The sequence below is a fragment of the Canis lupus genome, chromosome 10 (assembly GCF_003254725.2).
Source record: "Canis lupus dingo isolate Sandy chromosome 10, ASM325472v2, whole genome shotgun sequence".
In the NCBI taxonomy this organism is placed as follows: Eukaryota; Metazoa; Chordata; class Mammalia; order Carnivora; family Canidae; genus Canis; species Canis lupus.
This window is the reverse complement of record NC_064252.1, coordinates 19,200,354-19,224,369: the sequence shown is the minus strand read 5'-3', so window position 1 is coordinate 19,224,369 and position 24,016 is coordinate 19,200,354. Positions and strand designations below refer to the sequence as shown.

At 55.5% G+C, this 24,016-nt stretch overlaps 1 long non-coding RNA gene and 1 pseudogene across 1 annotated transcript; both read right to left on the bottom strand.

Moving 5' to 3' along the window:
• Positions 1-5,403: 5,403 nt before the first annotated feature.
• Positions 5,404-6,887, bottom strand: LOC112665920 (5'-AMP-activated protein kinase subunit gamma-1-like; annotated as a pseudogene).
• An 11,928-nt stretch (positions 6,888-18,815) lies between these two features.
• LOC112665922 (uncharacterized) lies at positions 18,816-22,530 on the bottom strand. The gene is made up of 3 exons (XR_003140604.3): positions 22,415-22,530; positions 21,795-22,040; positions 18,816-19,332 (listed from the first exon to the last, which is right to left on the bottom strand). It is a non-coding gene; the product is annotated as an uncharacterized LOC112665922 (long non-coding RNA).
• Between the last annotated feature and the right edge of the window lie 1,486 nt (positions 22,531-24,016).

The window sequence follows — 24,016 nt, the reverse complement described above, 5'->3', positions numbered from 1 at the left end:
AGCATCCGAGGCGGCGTGCCGTCGAGACACACGGCAGCAGCTCAAGGTTGCTTTTTTTACCCTGCCTTTCCACACACGGACCGTGAGCCCCAAGGTCACTGTGGAGGGCTCTGACGCATGGTAGGTGCTCTGTGAAAGCTGGCTGCCTGAACGTGCTCACTCGCCCCAGACCTGCAGGCCCTTGCTCTTCGACGGCACACCAGCCCCTGAACATCCAGGCCCTTGTCTGGTGTGCCTGCCACCAGCGGCCAGATTGTGACTCGCTGTATTATTATTTTTTATGGTGCATTGGATCTCCAAATAAGATGTGCTTTTTGTGGGGCGCCTGGGTAGCTTGGCGGTTGATCATCTGCCTTCAGCTCAGGGCATGACCTCGGGGCTCCTGGGATCGAGTCCCGCATCAGGATCCTCTCAAGGAGCCTGCTTCTCCCTCTGCCTGTGTCTCTGCCTCTGTCTCTCTGTGTCTCTCACGAATAAATAAAATCTTTTTTAAAAATGTGCATTTTGTGACAACTGAACCTATTCCGTTTACTACCGTGCCCCTGACGCTGCCTGCCACATAGTAGGAGCACAACAAATATTTGTGAAGTGACTATACGCATGAATAAAAGGTGAGAATGCCAGAAGTCAGATCCACGCAGGCAGAGGCTACATCCTCACGGTCGAGAGCCTGGTACACAGAAGGCGCTCAACTTTGTTGAACAAACCAACACCGAAGGGATGAACCAACTCTCTCCGTGGACGTTTCTTTAACTGCCATAATTTCTAGATATTTCTTGGCTTTTCTACCTTCCAAGTGTCTTGGGCTTAGTGGCCTCACCTGACTGTTCTGTGATTTACCCCATTTGCTCACGTGGTTCCCCCAGCCCCCGCACCCTCGGGGAGGGGCACGTGCCAGAGAGCAGCCCCCAGGGAGCCTCGCGGGGGCAGGGGGAGATTAACCGGCTCCCCCTTTCACTTGGGAGCAAAGACCTGGCCCTTTATTACAGAGAATCAATATTTGTACAGTTGGTACATTGTAAAATTTTATAGTTGAGAAGTGACACATTTTCCTAACCGGTCCCCAAAGGGACATAAAACACCACGGCAAAAGTTACACGATGATTCGAGGCAATAGAAACAATTATCGGGTGCTGAGGACATGCACGGTGTGACACCGTCAGCCCAGCCGTCCCACACGGCCACCACCCCTTTCCCAGGGAGGAGACTGAGGCTGGGGCGTGAGACTTCTCCCCGGATCCACTGCTGGTACGGAAGCAGAGACGGCCCGGATGGCCCAGGTGGCCTGGGCCTGAGCTCTTGGGTGCCACGCACCCAGCAGCTGCAACTGTGCTTATGGGGTCTAAGTATATCCCAGACAGGTGTGTTCCAGAAGCCAAAGCCTTCTTCCTTTCTTCCACCCACCCCATGTTTGTGTGTACAGTGGGCAAAATACAGAATGTCACCTTTTCCTGTTTTTTAAATTCTTACAATATTTTTAAAATTTATTTTTATTGATGTTCGATTTGCCAACATACAGTACAACACCCAGTGCTCATCCCGTCAAGTGCCCTCCTCAGTGCCCATCACCCAGTCACCCCACCCCCCTGCCCACCTCTCCTTCTGCAGCCCTTTGTTCGTTTCCTGGAGTTAGGGGTCTCATGGTTTGTCTCCCTCTCTAATTTTTCCCACTCAATTTCCCTCCTCTCCCTTATATGTCACCTTTTCTTTTTTTTCTTTTTTTTTTAAGATTGTATTTATTTATTCATGAGAGACACAGAGAGAGGCAGAGACACAAGCAGAAGGAGAAGCAGGCTCCATGCAGGGAGCCTGATGCGGGACTCGATCCCGGGACTCTGGAATCACACTTAACCGCTGAGGTGCCCCCACTTCTGGTTTTAAAAGAGCATATTTTATACTGATTTTTATAGTGATATTCTTCCAAAATAATAGAGAGTAACCAAAACATACGATGAAGCAGACATACGTAGCCCCAAGTCCGGCTCGAGCCAAGCCAGCCGAATACAGTGGAAGCCAGAGGAGGGGGGAGCTCCCAGGAGAGGATGCCAATGACCACGGAGTGCAGGTGATGGCACAGGAATACCCAGCTCTAAGGTGGCAGGTGCAGAGAGGGCCCAGGTGTGAGTCAGTGCCCACCTGACCCCAGGACGCAGCATCAGCCAGCAGGAGTCCCACTAGCCTCCCCGCTGGTTCACTTGCAGGGTCTCCCCCAAAGCAGGGTTTCCCTGGGTGGTGGGAAACACCCGGGATGGGGGACATTGTGAGGTGGCCAATGAGTGGCTAAGCCTGCCTGGGCGTCAGCTGACCTGGACCCAAGCTGGTGGAGTCTACGCCTGCGCTTCTCATGCGGGCTTGGGACAGACAACAAGGACTCTGAAAGCTCATGCCCAATGGCTAGGGAGGGGACTCTCTTCTCTCAGAGGCCACGTGTGGGGGGCGCCCTCCCCTGGGGCTCACTCACCACCCTATCCTCTGTGCTTCCTGAGAGGACAGGGATGGAGCCCGGCCCTTCCCAGAAACAGTGAGCTGAAGCAAGAGCCGGGAGGAGCCCGGCAATGTCAGAGGAACTGCAGCCACACGTTCACAGGCGACATTAGAAATAGAAACACGGGGATGGATCAAAAAAAAAAAGTCAAAAATTCATCTCCTAAATGTGTTTCCTGCATTCAGGGTTACCATTGAAAAATCTATCAATTTTATTCCCGGTTCTTTGTCGGTGATCTGTTTCTCTGCCTCCACAAGCTTTGAAATTCCCTTTGCTCTTTTATGCGTTAATTTTACTATAACATGTTGAACGTGTGAGGCGACGATGGGGCAGCGTGTTCAAAGCATCAAAGGGAAGAACTTCAGATTTGGGAAATAGGACTTTTATCCCTGGACTGTCGTTCAGCGAGGAGGGCGTGATGAGCATCCCTGGGAACGCAGGTGTTCGGAAGCATGGCCATACAAAAAAAAAACCTATAAAAACAGTTTGGGACAAAGCGTTTAAGTCAAAAGATTATAAAAAGAAAAGAGACATTGAAAGAGGCATCGGAGATTAAGATAAGCAAATATCGTGGGGAACTGGGGCGTTCGGAAAACTTGGGGGGGGGCAGGGAGAAGAAGCCAGACGGAGCGAGAGGAGAAAGTGCACGCAAGGACGGGTCGGGGCCGGGGCTGGTGGCCATCCACCGGGCTGCCCTCCGTCTGGCCCAACCCCAGGTCCGCACGGACGCACCGTCGGCCCCAGCTGTGGCCCTCTGTCTCTCTGCTGTCTCTCCTGAGCGTCCCCTGGACTGTCCCTGTCATCACGCCTTGACCATGACAGCGGCAGCCTCTGGCGGTCAGGCCAGGCCTTGGCTCCCTGTGGGGCCGGAATCCGATTGCCGTCGTGCAGCCCGCCCTCCCCGTGTCCTGCTCCGGCCTGCAGGCCATCGGAGCACGCCCGTCCCCCGTCCCGTCCCCCATGCTCTCCTTCCGCACCTTTCCTGCTCCTGCTCGTGCTCCTGCTGCTTTCCGGGGTCGGCCCGTCTCTGCGTCCTGTCTCCGGGGAGCTCTCAGCGGGTCCTGCAATAGAACCCGAGCTTCCGTGACCCACCCCTTCCTCCTCCAGTAGCTCCCGCCCCCTCTGCCCTGCTGGTCTAACCGGCCTTATGAACTCCGCGCCCTTGGGGCGCCTGGGGGCTCCGTCGGCTGAGCGTCTGACTCTTGATTCCGGCTCAGGTCACGGTCTCGGGGTCCCGAGATCCAGTTCTGCATCGGGCTCTGCGCTGAGCGTGGAGTCTGCTTGAGATTCTCTTTTCTTTGGCCCCTCAACGCCCTCCTCTCTCTCTAAAAAATAAACAAACAAATAAATAAATACAAATTCCACACCCGCAAGCCCAAACTCTGCAGGTACCTCTTCGAATCTTCCCCTGTCCTTTCGTCCTCACTGCAAGAGTCCCTGAATTGCTGCAGCAAACCCCTCAGAACCACCTTCTCTCCACCTCCTCATTTACCTGCACAAATGGTTCTTATCCAGTTTCCACCCAGAGGGCGACCCACAGGTGTGCTGACTCCGAGCACGTCCCATCGTTTTGCGCTGCATTCCAGGCCTGCCTCCCTTCCTGCATCCCACCGGCAGCCCGTTCCCTACACGGTGCATCGATGTCATCGTTCCTTCCACTTGAAACCCCCGCAAGCCCTAGCAAAGCCCCACACCCTCCCCTGGCCTTGGGCCCCACGTGAGCTCTTTCCTCCTCACTGGCCTCTCTGGGGGGCCCAGAGCTCCACTGTGCATTTTGGAGGGGCTGGATACCAATGCTTCCATCTTAACCATGACAAAAGTATCATTTCAGTTGAATAATTTATATCTTGAGATCAAGATCAATGATTTAGTCATCCAGCATCGGCACCGAGAGGAAACAAATGCACGGCCCGCAGGTTCAGGCGGAGTGAGTCTGTCTGTGTCAAGAGCAGCGTCGCAACGCTTCTGTTTGCACAAAGCCTCCTCCGGACGTTCAAAGACATCTCAGAGAAATGGGATAGAGACATGACCGAATTGGAATCAATACGGTGATGATGGAGAATCTTCATCTTTCCGGGACAGAAACCAAGATAGACACAGACTAGAAATATCATGCCATCAATAAAAAAGAAACCAGCCCTTGCAAAAAAAAAAAAAAAAAAAAAAAGAACAAAAAAACAGTTTGTCAAAACCACCTCAAAATTACCAAATGAAGAAAGGGGTATTTGAACGCAAAGATTCCCTTTGCTGTTATCCTGAGTCAGAAAGGGGTTTTCAACAGATGGAAAGATTCGCACCAAAAAAATTTGTATATGTTGACCTCGTGAAATCAATGACAAATACTGTTTTCGGTGATTGTATTTTATTATTTTTTAACAGGTCCCCGTCATTTTAATGAAGTTTGCCATGAAAAGCAGTAACCTCGGCTAATCACTCTGCCCTCCTCCTCCAGCAAGCCCCACCTCCTTTTGTCCCTCCTCCCTGCAATCCTCCTCCCTCCCAGGATGGGAAGAAGTGTCACGACATGTGCACAGCCTCCTGCCAACAGCATGAAACAGGATGAGTAAAAATACCATTAGGAAGAGTTTTGTTGTGCCGTCATCTCAGGAGTCGTGGATGGAGACAGAGGCAACGGCTGGGTGAAGTCTGGGGGTCTCTTGGCGATGAGAATTTGCCTGAGGGGCACTCTGCCCGTCATTCACCCAGTAAGGAGGCTACTATACCCAAGAGGGCCGGGCGGGCTGTACGGTGAGGATAGGAGAGCCAAAATCCCCTTCTCCTTTCTCCCCTAACGGGCTCTCCGGCTCCCAACTGGGGAACAGACTCACGGTTCCCTCAAGGTTTCCTCTGTGGTTCCTTGGGCAGGCAGCAGCGGGTGGGGGTCATGTCCCCCAGTGCTGCCCAATGCCACCCCCAGCTCAGGGCTTCTCTCCTCCCGTGAGCACCAGGGCCCGCAGGATGTCAGGCGGCTCTACAATCCCCTTGACCCCATCACCCCCATCTACCACTACGAGTCGGTGACCTCGGTGCCCCCCAGCCTGTACATGGATGGTCGTCTCTCTCCAGAGTCTCACACAGGTAGCCCTCGAGGACACCCTCAAAGTGATGCGAGCGTTTAAATTAAATACACAGAATGTGATCAATGATGCAGGGCTTGGGCCACAGACACGTCTAGGTTGACGTAGGTCTTTTCGACTGCCAGACCGACGGCATCAAACTTAGAGCGGACGTCCACCACACGGCCTTTCCAGTCTACTCGGTGTTGTACAAAGATGCCCAGAGCCACACAGACAGGGGTGGTGGTGCAGGCCGTAGCAACATGGGCAGAGGTGCCAATCTGTAGCTCTTCCAGAGGCTTGGACATGAACTCTGGTTTGGGGAACTCCATTATAAACTTGGGGAACTTGGGGAGGCCCTTGAGGGTGAGGATGTACAAAGTGTTGCCTGACTCTGGGTCAACAACTGGCAGCCTGTGGATCTTGTTCTGAGCTGATGAAGAGACAGCATCAGACGAGGTGGCATTAGGAAAAATGCAGACAAGAGGTTTGAAGGAGACTTGTTGGTACACCTTCCTCTGAGTTTCTGACTTGTGTTCTTTGAGCTCATAGATGTTTTTCTAATTTTTTAAAATTTAAATTCAATTTGCCAACATACAGTAGAACACCCAGTGCTCATCCCATCACATGCCCTCCTCAGTGCCTGCCACCCAGTCACCCCCTTCCCTCCACCAACCTCCCCTTCCGTAACGCTTTGTTTCCCAGAGTTAGGAGTCGCTCACGGTTTGTCTTCTGCTCTAATTTTTTCCCACTTGGTTCCCCTCCTTATAATCCCTTTCACTATTTCTTATATTCCACATATGAGTGAGACCATATGATGATCATCCTTCTCCGATGGACTTACTTCACTCAGCATCATACCCTCCAGGTCCATCCACGTTGAAGCAAATGGTGGGTATTTGTCCTTCCTGATGGCTGAGGAATGTTCCATTGTATATGTAGACCATGTGTCTTTATCCATTCATCTGTTGAAGGACATCGTGGCTCCTCCCACAGCTTGGCTCTTGTAGACATTGCAGCTATAGACACAGCTGGTAGATCTGTACCAAGGCTGATTTACGGCAGCGGTGCAGGGTATTGATGATGGTCAGCATGCCCACAAAACTTCGCATCTTACAATCCCTCTAAGGGGCAGCTTGGACACCACTAGTCACTGAAGCAAAGGAAGCTTCCTCCACCTGCAGGGACATATCCAATACCACTGATTTGGAGCTGGTGGGGATCAGGCCACAGCAGCAATGAAACCTCCTGAAGAAAGGATACACACTACTGTTGGATTCTGGGGTCTCTTGAAGATGCTCATTTTCTGGAGCTGAGGAGCTACCCGAAGAAGCAACCGTCTCCATTTCAAGAGGCTCTGACTGGTTTCGCTTGCCTTAGGAAGCTCTCTGGGAGCAGCACGGGCTGGGATTGCATTTTCAAGAACTAGATACATGTTCATTTTTATGATTAATTTTATTACCTGTAATGTTTCTCTCAAATAATTTAATCGTGTTCATTTTTCTCCTAATAATTTACAGAAGGGCAGAGGTAGAAGACGAGGGACAAGCAGGCCCCATGCCCAACGCAGAGCCTGACACGGGCTCCATCTCACGACCTTGAGATCATACCCTGAGCTGAAATCAAGAGGTGGATGTATCACCGACTGAGCTACCCAGGGGCCCCTTCACATGTATATTTTTAAATTTTGCATTCACCTGATGTTTTTTAATGTTTTATCATTTCTGGTGTTTAAGTATATTATTTAGTTTCCATTTTTTAATGATTTTTGAATACTTCAAATAGGATATCTGCATTTTGGACTCATGTAAAATAAATACTCGGTGCTGGTATTGTGTCCTCACAGCGGCCTTAGCATCAGTGCCCTCACATCACGTCCCCCAGCCACACCAGCAGCCTGGCTTGGTTCCACATGCAGCCCAGGCCCCCGGTGCATGTTCCTTGTCCAATACCCAACATCTTCTCAGTTCCTGGGGTTTTGCTACCTGTTAGCATCTCAGAGACGCTTTGCCCGACCATCCTTCCAAAGAGATTCCCCATCACCTTCCAAGTCCTCCCTCTTTCATTTGTCTGAATGGAATTAATCGACCTGAATTTGCATAATGCATTTGTTGCTTATTGTCTGCCTCCCTTGTTAAGATTAATCACCATAAAAGCAGGAATATTGGCAGGGCTGCTTGCTGCCCTACCTTTGCTGATAGAACGCCCCTTGACACAGAGTAAAATTCAATAAGCATTCGTTAAATAAATAAATGAATGAGAATGGCTAAAAATAGTTTAGGGAAGGAGGAGGACAAAAAAATGAAAACCAAAGAGTTCAGAAACAGAGAGAAAACTCACAGGTGTGGGAGGCAGAAAAGACTCGTCCCAACATACAGATAAGTGGTGACTCCAAAAAAAGAATCTAAATAATGTCTTTGAGAACATTTAGGGAGGTGATTCAAAACATTATTTTAGACATTAAAGGAGTCTTTAATCTACATTTTAAAAGGGCACCTCATATTTCAGGGGAAAAATGGAAAAACTGATGAAGAGTTAGTTCTGAAACACACTGTAATAAGATTCACTGAATTTTAAAATAAACAATTTTGAAAACACACACTAAACGAGTAAGTCTTCTAAAAGGGGAAAGAAATCTCCTGGCATAAGACTTTTCAACAGTAGCACACACCACGATGAAAGCAAATTCCTCCCAAAGAAAGAACAGGAGACTAGAATTTAATGTCCAGCCAGGTACACGATACAGGTGCCCATTGTCAGCGCACGGGGCCTGCGGCCACCTGACATGCAAGAGCAGACTTTGCAGATGAGCACAGAGAATTGCTGCTTAGTGAGCTGCACCAGCTCAACCAGTGACCATTGGAAACCGTAAGATAACCAGGTCTCTGCGTCGATCCGCGTGCACAGGTGCTCTAGACATGTGGACGTGAAGGACACCCTTCAAACGCTTAGGAAAAGCTATCAGAGAATACTTGTAAGAGTGTTCTTAAGTGAGTAACTGCAAACAGGCACCTGGGGCTTACACAGCCTTATATGTCAGCGACGCCTCAACCAGAAACTAAAAATAATGACAGTACAAACGGGAAAAAGAAAATAACTTTTCATCACAGTCCGCAAAGGAGGGGGCCAACTCAACCCACAAAACATATTTGCAATTCCTGTGGCTGTCGACATTCAAAATATGAAACCAAAGAAGTCTTTTTGAATCTCAACAGTTTGAAAACAACCCCAAGAAGCAGAACGTATCAATAAGCATTTCACGCAACAGCAGCCTGTGAGTCGACACGACACCCGATTAATAACCAGGAAAAGGAGAATTTAGGTTGAATATACATTTGAAGCAAAGGTAATTACGTTTTTTTTTAAGAAGTTGACATTTGTAGACAAATATAGGAAACCGTAGATTCACCTCAGCTCTGCTTGTGTCAAACACGTCAGTAGTGAACAAATGATTACGCTTCATTTTGTAAAACCAATGATCAAACACATTCATAACCTACAACCCTGTGAAAACACTCTAATGATATGTCCCTGGACAAAACAAACAAACAAACAAACAACAAACAAACAAAAACAACCAAAAAACTGTAATCGTGTAAAATTTGGAAGCTGCCCAAGTGTCATTGAGGGGATGAAGGAATCCACCGTTTACTGAAAGATTCTGTGCCATGTGGAGCAAGAACCCCGGGCAATGGCAGTCATGTCCCTCCCAGGGGACAGAGCAAATCACAGAAGATCTCGGAAGGACACCGCTGCTGTGTCACCTGCACACAACCCATCACTTAGGAACGTGTACTGATTCGGCAAAGTGATGAAGGTAATTGAGAGGATGGTAAAAACAAAATCAGACTAGTTGATACCTTGGCGGGGCTAGAGCTGGGACGGGGAAGAAGCACATGGGGAATGTTCTCTCTCACGCTCCGTGTCCTGAGAAGGGTGGTGAGTGCAGGTGCTGGCTTCATTATGAACCTTTATGACATTTGTTTTTAAATACATATGCTTGGGACACCTGGCGGGCTCAGCAGTGGAGCGTCTACCTTCAGCCCAGGGCGTGACCCCAGGGTCCCAGGATCGAGTCCCACATCAGGCTCCCCTCAGAGAGCCTGTTTCTCCCTCTGCCTGTGTCTCTGCCTCTCTTTCTGTGTCTCTCAGGAATAAATAAAATCTTACAAAAAAATAAAACTAAATAAATAAATACATATGCTTGGCCCCCAGAACACTGCTCATTTCCTACTACAGTTTCGATAAATATTTGCTGGATGACAGAGCGACTCCTTATTTTTCCCAGGAGGAGCTCCAAGAGAACAAGGGGGTAATCCACAGGAGAATAGAGACGAGCATAAGAGCAAGTCAGAGAAGCCTCAGGTGACACTGGGCCTCCCGGGAGGGGTGCATGGGGAGGGGCCCAGAATGAATCCTAGCGATGCGCTGGTGCATCTGCTGTGACATCGTGGCGCTTGTCTTCCCCGTTATCTGAGGGGTCTGCTGGGGGTTCGAGGTCATATGTGAAGCAACAAAAGGAGACATCCACTCCGAGGCAGACAAGCCACCGCCAACAGGCGAGGCGAGCACGGCGCCCTGCAGTAGCTTCGTGATGGTAGTGAAGTATGCAGAGCGCCAACTGGCCCCACGCCGCCGTGTGGCCAGGATCACGGGATGGAGGAAGACGGACGTGTGCACGTGCTGGGGTGAGGGCGCGCGGGGATGCTCTGTTGTCACCCATGGACCAAAACACCGAGCTAGAGCCACATGGCGATATGACTCAGAAATTCAGACAGAGAGAAACAAAGTGAGAGCCCGGAGGGGGGACACGAGCTGCCCTGGGGTAAACTTGGGGTGGGTGGGGGGGAGTAGAGGTGGAGGGGCAGGGCAGGCTCGCCGTCTGAGTCACGCACCCCACAGCCCCATGCTATGACAACAGACCCACATTCTCTACGAAAGGGACAATTAAGTTTAAAGTCATTCTGTAGGGGACCCCAGGGTTGCTCAGTGGTTGAGCATCTGCCTTCAGCTCAGGTTGTGACCCCGGGGTCCCAGGATCGAGTCCCACATCGGGGTCCCCGCAGGGAGCCTGCTTCTCTCTCTGCCTGCGTCTCTGCCTCTTTCTCTAGGTCTCTCATGAATAAATAAATATGATTTTTTAAATAAATTAAAATTTTTAAAAATCATTCTGCACCTTGAGAAAACGGAAACAAAAGGAGACAAACAGGATTTTCAGGACATCAGTGTAGGGAGGATGCCGTCATGTCCGCGACCCAGAAAGGTGCTTCACTGCTGTGAAAGCTTCATCCCTCCCGGGCACACAGGCTGTCAGGCCCTCTATCCTGACCACGCGAGGACGCCACTCTTCCTGAAACTGCGACTGCGGCCACGATGGCCTTTCTGTCCTCACCACCCTCAGGAGCGGCGGGTCACAGGACCGAGATCAGAGGCGGGGACGCCGGGGACGGACAGAGCCCGCTGCGCAATCACAGATGTGCCTCCTGACCCCGCCAGTTGTGCCTTGCAGTTCACAAAACCCTTCAAACACGGTTTCGTCTGCCCTTGGATGTTGCTTTTCGAGTTATTTTTGTAGGACACACATCTGGACGTCTCCCTGCACCAAGCAGGTCTCCCACGTCCTCAGGTGAGACTGTGCTGGGCACACAAAGCCCTGCTGTTCCGTCCAGTCTGCCTTCGCTTTTCCCTCTTCTAGAGCCTGTGCCCGAACCTTGAGTAGTGAGGCCTCAGCGTTACTCTTCTGGAAGCTTTCCTTGCGAGGCCACGGTCCCTGCCTTGTTCTGCACATTTCTCTGTGCGCGCTTGGGAGATGCGGGCACCTGCGGTCCACGCGCGGCCTGGCGCGGGCCTCCCCGTGCTGTCTCCAAAACCCTGTGCGGCGGCCGCAGCTTTCCCTCCGACAGTCCTGCTCTGAATTCCCCGTTTTCTCCCTCTCCTGCACCCTCTGTGTCACCTCCGCCTTCCAGCTTGAGCCAAGGCCGTCGGGAGCTGGCTTCCCAGTTGTTCTTTTTCTTTTTTATTTTTTTTTAAAGATTTTATTTATTTATTAATGAGACACAGAGACAGAGAGGCAGAGCCCAGGCAGAGGGAGAAGCAGGCTCCATGCAGGGAGCCTGATGTGGGACTCGATCCTGGGATCCTGGGGTCAAGCCCCAGGCCCAAGGCAGGTGCCAAACTGCTGAGCCACCCAGGGGTCCCCTGTTCTGTCTTTTTCAAGACGAAGTCCGGGGGAAGCAAGTGGCTCACCGCTGATGGGGTGCGCCTGCTTCTCAGAGCCGGTGGGAGGATGGCCCGCACACTGGGGACAGGCTAGTCCGCAGGGGTGGGGGGTGACACGGACATCCCCGGAGCCACCGCTCACACCCACCCCACTCCCTGCGGCTCCTGTGATGATGTCCTTGCTCTTCGATGTGCCTCTGCCGCCAGGAATTCCGGTCTCTCCGTCCCTGCAGACGGAGTCTCCCCCACTGACGTCCCCACCAGCCCGCCTTCTATTTCTGTCTTTCCATAATTTTATGTCTGCTCTCTCGTTCCTGTAATTTCACTCATGACTTTCCAAAGTCTTTCCTATGTCTACGTGGGTGTGCTAAGACGGATCATTTTGACATGTCAAAAATTCGTATCTCAAAAGTATAGACAGATACAATTAAAGAAAATATTCTATTTATATTGGGAACATAAAATCATAAAAGTGTGTGCGAATAAACCAAAATAGAAATGTACAATATTATGTAAAGAAGAGGGAGCATTAAGCAGTTCTAAGGAATCCACCCCAAATCTTGGAACAAATGGAAAGTCATATATGGCCTTAGAGAGGCAGCGTAGACACATCCAGGCTTCGCACGTCGCGACCCAGCACACCTGTGAGCTGAGGGGACCTCGCTGGTGCACACACGGCTTCTGGTACATTTGCGTATTTGTACCTCCCGCGTGCGCGTGCATGCAGGTGTGCATGCGTGTGCACAGGTGTGCGCGTGATTTCCAGTGGAACTATCCTCATAAACCAGCAAGAAAGAGGGCAGAGCCGGAATCTGCGTTACTTAGGGGCTGCGGCACCTGAAGGTGAGGCACCGTGGGGAGCCGCCCGAGCACACGCGGGCACTTAACGTGCGAGGGAAGCATCATTTCAAAATTGGGGAGAAAAAACACGGGGGAGGCGGTCAGCGCCCACACGACGCTGCGGCTTCATTGAAACGTGATGAGGACCTCGGTTTGCCCCTCGCTCAAGGCTCAGCGCGTGGGGGCTCGGCGGGTGGCGGGTGGTGGGGCAAGGTCACAGCCACACTCCGAGGAGGCGCCGCAGGCAAGGGGGCTCCTGCCCGGGTCACAGGGCTCGCCCCGGCCTCCCTGGGGACCCCAGCCTGGCCGCGGGGGACGGGGCTGCGGGAATCGCCCCGCCCCTCCTGTCTCTCTGCTCCCTGCTCCCCGCTCCTCCCCTCCCTTCCCCTCCCCACTCCTCCCCTCCCCTCCCCTCCCCTCCCGACTCCTCCCCTCTCCTCCCTGCTCCTCCCTCAGGCCCTGAGTCACCCATGGTTCCCTCAGGCAGTGTCTGGCCCAGGGGCCTCCACATCAACACTTCTATGTAATCTGATCTACCACAAGTATTTTAAGGCGAACGGGAAGTTTTTTGAAATAATTTTAGAGTAAGGAAGTCTTTTCTAAAACCAAAAACTAAAAGAGAAAAAATGAATTCTAGTAAATTTTTTGATATTTTAAATAGCATGGAAAAAAGCACAATTTGAAGAAAGCCAGTAGACGGAGGGTGTAAACTATGGATCCCTGTGTTAGGTCTCTGCAGAAACATAGGCGTAGGTAGGACTCTTATTACGAAGGGGCGATTTTCATAAAATGTAATGATAGTCATCAAATCACCAAGAAAACTACTAACCATTCAATAGAAGGGTAATTAAAAGACACGAATACAGATTTGGCCAAAAAAGGATGTCAGTTAAGCAAATGGAAAGCCTCCCGATTATCCACTAATCAATTAGGGCCTTACTGTTTTGAACTAGAAAAATAGAAACAAATGAAAACCCAGACCCACAGGCACCGCTGGCGTGTGAGCCCGCGGGCACCTCACAGGAGGGGGTCCCGCGTCACGGAGGGGGGTCACAGCCAGGCCCCCCAACACTTGCGAGTGCTGAGGTCTGACCTGCGACTCAGCAGTTCTGCGTGGGCATCGATCCTGCAACGGCCCCACCTCCGCGAGGGAGCCCACGACCACGGGGAGCGCAGGGAGAAGCCTGGGTCCCTGGGGAGGCCCGCTAGCCGGGGCTGTCCGCCATCCTACGCTGCAACGCCACATCATTAATTAAAAAGAAAAAAAAAAAGATTTAAAAAGAGCATCGTAAAAAAAAATAAATAAATAAATAAATAAATAAATAAATAAATAAAGCATCGTATTTATTGAAAAGGAAAATCTCTCCAATAAACCCTGAGTGGGGCGGGGAACGATGGGCAGAGCACGCCGGTGTCGGTTCAAATGAAGAGGATACGTGTGATGGCGCGTCGTGGGCCCCGAGCACGCGTGGAAGGGAGCAGGTGGGGATGGCGCGTAGTGGGTGCCACGCATGCGTGGAAGGCAGCGGGCGGGGCACCAGGATGTCTCCTTGGAGAGGAGGTGGAGGCCGGACGGGGTTGAGGGGTGAGCCCCTGCCCTGGGGACCCCTCCCCCGTGTGTCTGTCCCGAGAGGCAGGTCCTGCTGTCCTCCGGGAGGGAGAGCCACCAGAGCTCTGCTGCCCCACAGCCTCTGGGGGACCCACCTCCCCTCCCCACTGCTAGCTGTGTCCCGCCGGCTCCCTGCTGCTCACCGGGCGAGGACAGCTCACAGTCCGCAGCCTCCTCAGCCTGCCCGGGCCTCCCGGACCGACCCCCCACCCCCCACCCCACGCGTTCACGTGAAATCACCCTGAAGAGGTGAACCGACTGAGCTACATCGTGAAAATCTAAGTGTCCTGCAGCAGGAGGCATCCTGGCCATGGGGGCGGATGCAGGAAATGGTCCTGCTGGCCCCTCGGCGGGGAGCTCCCCACAGATGACCAGCCTCCTGGGAGCTCACAGGGACGAGCCCCGGGCTGGGGGACCCTCCAGGGCTGGCCTGCTGAGGACACGCGGTCCTGCAGCACGGGTGAGGGCCAGCCACGGGGAAAAGAGCAAAGGCTGAACCACGCGGAGCAGAGTGGGTCCCTCGCCTGAGGGCAGGGGCAGAGACGGAAATGGGGGAGAGCCAAGGGTGGGGACGTGGGACCTGGGCCAGAACCGGCTCCCCCCGGACCCGGGCTGGCGGGAAGTCAAGGGCCAGGGCTGGCGGAGCAGAGTGGACGGGGCAGGGAGGCCTGCAGTCCCGGCCCCCAGGCCCCCAGCAACCGGCTTGGCACTCCAGGACTTTCCATGGTGAGCCGGGGCCAGGGAAGATGGGGTGCAGGGTGGCCGGAGCGCAGGAGACGGCAGGCCAGGGTCGGTGCTGCATGGGGAGTGTGACACCCGAGTGTGTCAGGCATACATGTGCACACCATGCACGCTGCACCCAGATTCCAGGCTGGGAGGTCTGTACTGGGGCTGGGAGGAGAGCAAGAGTGCACAGTCCCTGGGGAACCCCGTGCCGTGTCAGCCTCGTGCCCCAGGAGACGCGGCTCCTCAGGAGGCCAGAGGTGGGCTGCGTGGGAGGGGAGGGCGGCACTGAAGGGGCGCCCGGCCCGGGTCTGCTGCTCGGCCACCGAAGGACCTTGGGAAGGGAAGGTAGGGGCAGGTCACCTGCCTGGGTGTTCGTCCTCATGGAGGCTCCGTCCACCCGCCTGAGCTGAAGCTGACGGCCCTGTCCCTGCGGCACAGCACCCACCCCTCACCCCCCCCCCACCCCCCGAGAGACCAGGTGGCAGGAGGAGAGCCGGGCACCGGGGCCGCACCCAGGCCAGGCTGACTACCCTGCGCGAGCATCTGAGGGCCCGGCCCTCCTCCCCGATGGCAGCGCCCATCTGTAAAGGCCACAGTCCGCACTCCTGGCACCGGGTCTTTCCGACAGCCCCGACACCCTGCCACGTCCAAGCCGAAGCATGTCCACTCAGGACAGGGTCCCACATCCACGGACAGCACCTGGGACGAGGATGTTTGTGCTGGAGCCGGTGCCAGGGTGCTCCCGGCTTCCCCAGGGCGGCCCCTGTGCCAGGCTGAGCCTCAGCCCCCTCAGCAAAGCCCCTCCCTCCACCTCTCCAGCCTGCAGGCCCCTGCGGGGGTGACCCCAGCTCTTTGGAGCAGTGGCTGGTGCTGGTGGGGCACTGCCGGGAGGCCCGCCAGGCTGGGGGGCACGTTCCCCTGGAAACCACCCACAGGCCCACGCCGCCGTGGCATCGGGATCTCCACAGAAAGCCCACCTCTGCCAGGCACCCGCAGGAGCTGCAGCGGGGTGTGGGCACAGGGCCCCCCAAACAGGCGCCTCGGACCGCAAGTACTGCCGAGTTCCCAGCTCTGGGCCTCACCCTCGCTGGCAAAGGCGGTGGCCACCGCTTCCCCACCTGCCACCCACCGAGGGAGATGCACTTTCCCGTGTGTGTCCTGTGGGTTCTCAGACCTGCGCACAGCAGGGTGGGAGCGCACGTCCACAGGGAGTGCACTCCGCCTCCGGGAGCCTCCTTCCTTCCACGAGTACCTGGAAATCCTGCTCTGGGTGGAGGGACACAGCTCATGCCAAGAGTCCAGGCACCTGCTAACGGAGGTTCATTGCCTCCTTCCAATCAAAGAGCAAATTCAAAAGCAAACAGGTAAAAACCCTGGTAAGGGAGGTTGTTTTATCCGCACAGCTGGATGAACACGTGGCATCGGCAGGAACGCATAACCCCCAAAACTGATGCAGCCTGGAAGTCAGGATAGGGACAGGGGTCCAGGTGGGGATGGTCAGGGCTTCTGGGGGAGCCTCATGCCATCTACATACAGGGGTAGGGAAGGTCCCCCCGTGGCCCTGTGTGCAGCGCACTGAGCACCCCGGGCCTGAGACCCTTTGGTGGTGGCACCAGAGGGAGGGAGCACCCCATTCTCGCAGGCGTGGAGCAGGGGCTCCAGGGGGCTCAGCAGATGGCCGAGGACTCCCAGGGTAAGAGGAGCCTCCAGTCCACCCCGTCTCCAGATCAAGAGCTGAGTGGGAAGGAACGACTGTGTGACGTGTGTCCTCTCCCATGACTGTGGCCGCTCACCTCTCAGGCTGTGGACACCAGTTCTGGAAGGGTGGATGTGCACAAGGGTGGGGTGTGTACCTTTGTGCAATGTTGGGGCTACAGCCCCGTCACGATGGGCCCCCAGTGGGTCAGTTCGGGAACGTCCCCCCAGCAGCACCGCCCTCTTCCCCGGATGCTCCCCCTGGGTGGGAGTAGGGAGCTCGCCCAGACCCCGGTCCTCCTGGCTCAGCAGAGTCAGGCCCAGCCTCATGCCCCTAACACCTCATGTCTAGACGGCCGCTGTCCTGGGGGAGCTCCGCAGGTGGGGCTTCACTTTCTGGGCCTGCCGACCTTTGATGCTGGTCCTCTGCTCTTCTGAGGATCCCCTCCTCCCACCGCACCTCCATCAGCTACGCGAGCCCCCGGGTCTTCACCCTGCTGCCCCCAGGTTCAAGGGGCCATCGCAGACCTCTGCTACACCTTGGGGGTCCTCAGATCACCCCCCTTGCCAGTACAGGGACCCCTCAGTACTGCTGCCCCCCCCCACCTGCCTACACCTGCCTGTGTCTGCAGTCCTGGTCCCCGTGATGCTTCTTGTGATGCCGGGGATCCCATAACCTCATAAAGCGCCCTACACACACACACACACACACACACACACACACACACACACACACACGGTGCTGCAGCTCCTGCCTGGCACCTCCCCCAGGACCCTGGCCAGCCTTGGACACAGGTGTGGGCCTGGTCGCAGGCCTCATGCTCCTTGTGGAGCAGGTTGTTTCCTCGTGGTGTCACTACCGGGGAGCGCGGGCTTCACTCCCGCAAGCCATCTCCGGGATTGCAGGAATGCAAAGTCTGCTTTTACCTTATTCGGTGACTTCTATTTTCAGCCTGCACTCAAAAAGGCACCACGGCGCTGTCAGGCGTGGGTTGTCCCTGACGAGGAGGAGCCCGTGGGGACCATGAACCTCCACAGAGCTCAGCCTCACCTGGTGCCCACGCGGTTGCCCCCAATCAGCCTGGGGATCCCTCCTGCCCCCCTCCTGTGTCCTCTCAGCAGCCCCGGGTCCTGGGCTGATCCCCTGCACCCCGCCAGCCTGCCGGACCCCCCGGGCCTCCACCATTCCACCCAGGGGTCCTGGGAGCCACAGGGAGTCTGCTCCTGAGGCCAGAGGCCCAGCTTTGAGGCTGCGCTTGGAGGCACCTCCGGTGAGATTCTGGGAGAGCCGGGTCTGGACCCCATGATCCAGTTCAGGATCCATGACCCCAAACCCAGGAAAACTGAGAGAGTCCGACCCCTCCCCCCACCCTCGAGGCCCCAGCCTGCAGGTGGAGTCAGTGGACGTGGGCAGGGAGGACGCGGACCATGTGGTGCCGAGTCACTAGTGAGAACCGCACCTGCTCCCTCAGCGGCGGGCGCATCTACGGGGCGCAGCCCTCCGGAAGGGCCTGGGAGGCCGCGTGAGGCTGTCGTAGCGCAGACTCTGAGTGCCCCAACTTGGACATGCATTCCTGCTGTTCCGGGGCCGCACCCAGCAGGGCCCACGGTGCAGCGTCCCCCGGGGCCTGCCTCCTTCTCACTTAGGAGCACCTCCTGGTGTTCTGGGCCGTCCGAGCTCAGGCCCGGAGCCTCTCTGGGGCCACTAGAGGAGCGAGCCTCACGGGGGCTGCTGCTGCTGCTGGCACGCTGGCCCCCGCAAGTGTGTGCACGTGCATGTCCTCCTCCAGTGACGCTCTAAGGGAGGGACGCCTGTGTCCCGTGTCACGTGTTGGCCCGTGATGAGGAAGATAGGAGTGGACGATGTACGTAGAGGCTCATGACATTATCCACACGTGGGAAACACAAGAAATGCTTCCCTTGGCCCAGCCGCCATCGTCACCTTCGTCACCTTCGTCGGCCTAGAGCCCTGTGGCTCCCCAGTGTCTGGAGGAGCTTCCAAAACCACATCTCAGATGGTAAAATGGGGAACCCATTCCTCTAGGGATGCAGCTTCTTCTGGAAGGCCGCAGACTCCATGCGCCATCCCAGGGCCACCCTGCTCGGTGCTGGGTGCTGTCCTGAGGCCGCGCTGTCTCTTCAGTGCATTTTTTTTTTTTTTTTACCCCTAAGGAAAGCTCACACCTTTGCTGAGAACTACATTTATTTTTATCTGTTATTTATTCTCCTGACTCATGAAATTGCACCCTTCAGGATGCCAGTACAAAATGTTATAAAAAAAAAAATTAGTAAAAATGCATAAAGTGGATGAAAGATGTTTGGCTTCTTTTATCTCCTGAAAGATGAATTTAAATGCTTTCACTGTATGATCCCAAGAGGAAAAAAGAAAAACTAAATAATAAGTAAGCACAAAATATACACATATCAAACTCTCCTTCAAACTTAAATTTAAAAAAAACAAAAATATAATAAACCCTAGGCCCGGAACAATGGTATAGCTGTCCTCTGAACGGCGATGAGGAGTCCGTACTGAGCTGTCGCTCCTCCACCTTGAGCGCCGGCTCAGGGGCCTGCAGCCTGATGGGCTCCTGTCCCCATCCCTGGGGCCGGCCCCGTCCTGGACCGCAGCACCTGGGTCTCCTGTGGGCTTGTCCACTGATGAGCCCTGGACTGGCCAGGGATGCACAAGACGGAGTTTCCTTCTGTGAGTCAAGGGAAGGAAGTAGGCTGAGTGGGCACCTGCCCCCAGCAAAGGGGTCACAAAGGACGCAGTGAGGGTCGAGCCAGGGCCCTTCCAGGACAGAGGCAACCATAGAAGACTTACTGGGCAGTGGTGGCCTGGAGGATGGGTGGCAAGGGGAGAAGTGAGAGGCGGGAGGAGATGGGAAACCCCGAGTGAGGCACAGTCGAGGCGGGGGTGGCAGCCTGACCAGAGTGCTGGTCGGTGGGCTCCTCCTTCCCTGTGCAGACCCAGGCACTGAGGAGGGAATCTCCTGGAGCCTTCCCCTCAGGCCACATGGTAGAGGCAGCCCAGGGGTCTGAGGAGACAACCCCCACCCTGGGGTGCTCTCCGTGCAGGTGGAGGGTCACAAGAAGCCAGCTAGACAGAGACTGAGAAGTCCTCACCCAACCAGCCTCCTTGGGGAACCTCAGGGCCACAGAGCTTAGTGGACGTGTCCAAGGTCAATGAGCAGCAGGGCAAAGCTGGGGGGGGGGACACCCGGCCTCACGTGCGGTCACCATGGCCCTGCCAGGGTCAGGGTGTCATGTCTCCACAGAGCGATCCAGGAAGCGCATTCTAGTTTGGCAGTGACCCAGAGGAGAGGCTCTGGGGGGAGAGTGAGTGTGGGTGTGTGTGAGTGTGTGATAGGAGGAGTGTGAGTGGCTGTGTGAGGATGACTGCACGGGTGTGTATGTGTGTGAATACGTGCATCTGGGAGTGTATGTGAGTGTGTAAGTGCAAGGGTATGTGCACGTGCAAGTGAGAGTGTGTGAGTGCATGTGTGTGACTGTGACTTGTGAGTGTGCATGTATGCCAGTATGCAAATGCGTGGGTGTGAGTGTGTATGTGTATGTGAGTGGGTTTGTATGTACGAATATGTGCGCATGTGACTGTGTATATAAATGTGTAAGTGCATGGGTTTGTGTATGTGAGAGTGCCTGTGTGAGTGTGCATGCATGCATGGGTAAGTATAAGTGTGCATGAATGTGTGTGTGCATGGGTAGGTGTGAGTGTGTATGAATGTGAGTATGCATGTGTGGGTAGGTGTGTGTATGAATGTGTGAGTGTGCATGCATGGGTAGGTGCGTGTGTGAATGTGTGCCAGTGTGTGAGGGTGTGTGCATGGGTAGATGTGAGTGTTTATGAATGTGAGTGTGCATGCAGGGGTAGGTGTGAGTGTATATGAATGTGTGGGTGCGTGTGCACAGGTAGGTGTATGTGTGAATATGTGCCAGTGGGTTGGGTGTGTGCACGCACGCACACTCCTGTTGGCGGTGGGGCCGTGCCGTCGTTCCCTCTGGAGCCCGCCGGGAGCTGCAGGCTGTGCACACCGATCCCTTGGCAGCCTCTGAAGGCCCCTGGGGGGCCGGTCCCTCCCCGCAGCCCCGGTCGTCAGCCCCCAGGTCCCAGCGCCCCCGCGGGGAGCCACGTGAGGAGGACACGGGGTCCTGGCTGACCCCACGGGTGGTTTTCCTCTGGGGACCGTGCACCCCCTGGGCCAGGTCCCGGAAGAAGGGGACCCCGCAGCTGGACGGAGAGGTTCGGAGGCAGCGGGACTCGTCCTGACATGATCCAAGGCTTCCTGCTCTGAGCGCAGGACAGCCTGGAGTCCCCTGGGGACCTGGCCTTAAGCTAGGGTGGGGACGCTGCCTTGCTGACCCCGAGCACCCGTGCACTTCCTTATCTGTGCTCCCAGGGGACCCCTGGCTGTCCTGCGAGTCCCAAACCAACCCGGACTTCCATCTCAGCTGCGGGAAGAGACGCGGGCGTCCTCCCGGCCCGTGGACGCCAGACCCCGTCCTAGAGGGAGAGGTCGGGGGGCTGTATGGCCCGGGAGGGGACAGGCGGTGCCTGCGGGGAGCACAGCTGCGGTGCTGAGGGTGGGGGTGCAGGGGGACAGATTTTTAGCAAAAATCAGCAAAATCTGCTGCCCAGTTGGGTCAGGATACTGCAGGGAACGTCTATGTCGATCACCCGTGGACTGGAGGCAAATCCGCCAGCTTGTCCCGCTCCAGCACCGGGGTCTGGGAAGGGGATTTGGTGCTGAGGGTGGGGAGGAGGCGTGGGGCCCCCAGCCACAGCCCCTGGGTCTCCAGGCACATCGGAGGCCAGGGGTGGAGCACCTTGGATGCACAGACGGGGCGGGAGGATGAGGATGCTCTGGTGCCTCCCTGCTCCGTCCCAGCCCCACACGCTGATTAAGACAGAAAAGCCTGGAAAGGGTGAGCTCCTCCATCACCCTCGGCCCCCTCAGCCGGCCTTCCCGGTGAAGCAGTCGAGGACCGAGGAGGACCCTGCACTGAGGCCATCCCCCATCCTGGCCTTCGCGGGTGACATCGGGCTGTGTCATGGATGTCCGTGCCTGCCCCACGCATGACAGGCCCTGAGCCGCACAGGACGGAGGCCACCCACAAGGACAGACGGGGTTTTTCGAGGACCTACCACGGCCGGCATCTCATTTCAGACGCGTAGGGAGCAGGTGGAGAAGAGGCTCTCTGGTGTTCCTGGAACTCACAGCAGCTCCCTCCCTGCGTCCACCTGAGCCCCGGGCAGGACATGGAGGCTGCTCAGCAGGTGTCACGGTCAACGGCGTGAGTGAGGCCCGTGTTACACAGAGTGCACGCTCCTGCCTGGCGCCATTCGGAAGACTTTAAGGCAGAGCAATGCCCTTTGTGTCTCTTCCTTGGTCTGGAAAAACCAGAGCTACTTATTTTAGATTGACTTAGGGGTTCTCTCTAAGGGGACACGTCACTCGGGGGCCACCCCCCCCCCACAGATGTCACCCAGGGGACAGAAAGCAGCCTAAGACAGAGCCACCCTGGATGGCCTTAAAGGGAGGAAGGGCCCCTGAGCCCCCTGCTGGTGTTTCAGGCAGTGTGGACACCGGCTCAGCCCTGGGGCGTCTGGTGACCGGAACGGGAGTCTCCGCTCCAGATAGCGCTCATCCTGATTTAACATCACTCAGCCCGCTCATGCGTGTTTGAAAGGTCAACCCTCCCTCCCTGCTAAGACTTCCTAAATTTTACATGAAAGGAGATCTATCTCGGCAAAGCCAACCTCACCGACGGAGGCGTCCAGGGTGGAGGATGGAGCCGTGCGAGGGTGGGCATACCCCATGCTGCGTGGGGCAGGGACAGAGATGAAGGGACTGCTGAGGGCCGGGGGTGGTGTGGGGACTGCTTCCCATCACAGAAGCTCTGTGACACGCCAGCCGCACACTTCAGCCCCGCCACATGGCATCAGCAGCCAAGGCAGCGGGGTCTGAGGCTGGGGACCCAGACGGAACTGGCTCCGCCCACGGCAGCCACCACCACACCCTGGAGCCCCAGCATCTGCACGTGTGAAGTGGAATGTTAGGGTCTCGTCCGGGAGCTGTGATGAGGATGGAGTGGGACACCAGCCAAGCTCGCAGTGCTGTGGACACATCCTGAGCGTATGGCTCCCCTCCACCACCTCCTAACCAGCTGCAGAGTCTACACCCAGGAGCTTTCCTGGACCAAGCGTCAGTGTCCTTTGGATGATGCAGCTGTCACCTGGAGTGGATGGGACAATGCATATGTGCTAGCGAGGCCCACAAGTCACCCCTGGTGTGTGGCCCCTCCTCCCACGTGCATGCCCTCTGATGACTAGAGGACCATCTTCCCAAGATGCAGACCTGCCTGGTTCACATGGGCCCTGCCCCATCCTACACCTGGGATTGTTTTCACCTGGACCCTAAGGGAGCCAGTCAGCTGTCTGGTTGGGGACACAAACACAGGCCACCGTCCTTTCTCACCTACGGCTCGTAAAGCCCTGGAGATAAGCAATGGGTGCACAACGACCGCAACGTGAGGGTTTGGTTGTGGAAACAGGGGTCAGATCTTTACGGGCACCAGCAAAGGGGGTGAAGCCCTGGAGGAGTCACCAGGAAGGCCATGCGAGGAACGGAACCAGGGAGGGGAGGCGTTTGGGACAGAGACCACACAACCCAGACCCACAAGACTCCCAGAACAGGGATGCTCATCCACGGGGTGCTGTGCCCCTGATGTGACGGCGTGGGAGGTGATCAGGTCATGAGAGGGGGCCCCATGCCCAGGATCGGGGCTCCTACCAGGAGACTCCGGGAGAGGCGATCTCTCTCCATCGGGCGAGGACGCGGCAAGCAGGTGGCCTTCACTTGGAGCCGTTCTGCAAAGCGAGACTCTGCGATGAAGTGCTTGGGCACACGATGGCAGGAAGTGGCAATTTCTGGGCCAGAATCCCGGTTCTTTGATGATGATCCCCACTCCCCTGCCTCCACCATGGGGGAAATCGTTTGGACGCTGCTATTTCCATCCCAGACGGGAGCCTATTTGAAAAACGACAAATTACAGTAAATGACATGTATGTGTGTTCTCACAGGGCTGCTTGTCCTGACCAAGTGAGCTTCCTTAGAGGCCTCCCTGAACACGGATCAATATTTCTCAGGGATGAGGAGGTGGGTGTGACCCCCTCCCGCCCCCCTGTCTCCTCCGCTGCACCCCTAGCCCCCTCTGGAGCAGGGGTGATGATGACTGGATTTATTGTGGTCTTAATCATCTCTGCCCACACTAATGGACTCACCCCAAGTGGAGTTGGGGCTGACGGATGACACTCTCATAAGGGAACAGGTGCTTCCAGTTCAGCGGGGCCGTAGCAGCCACCTG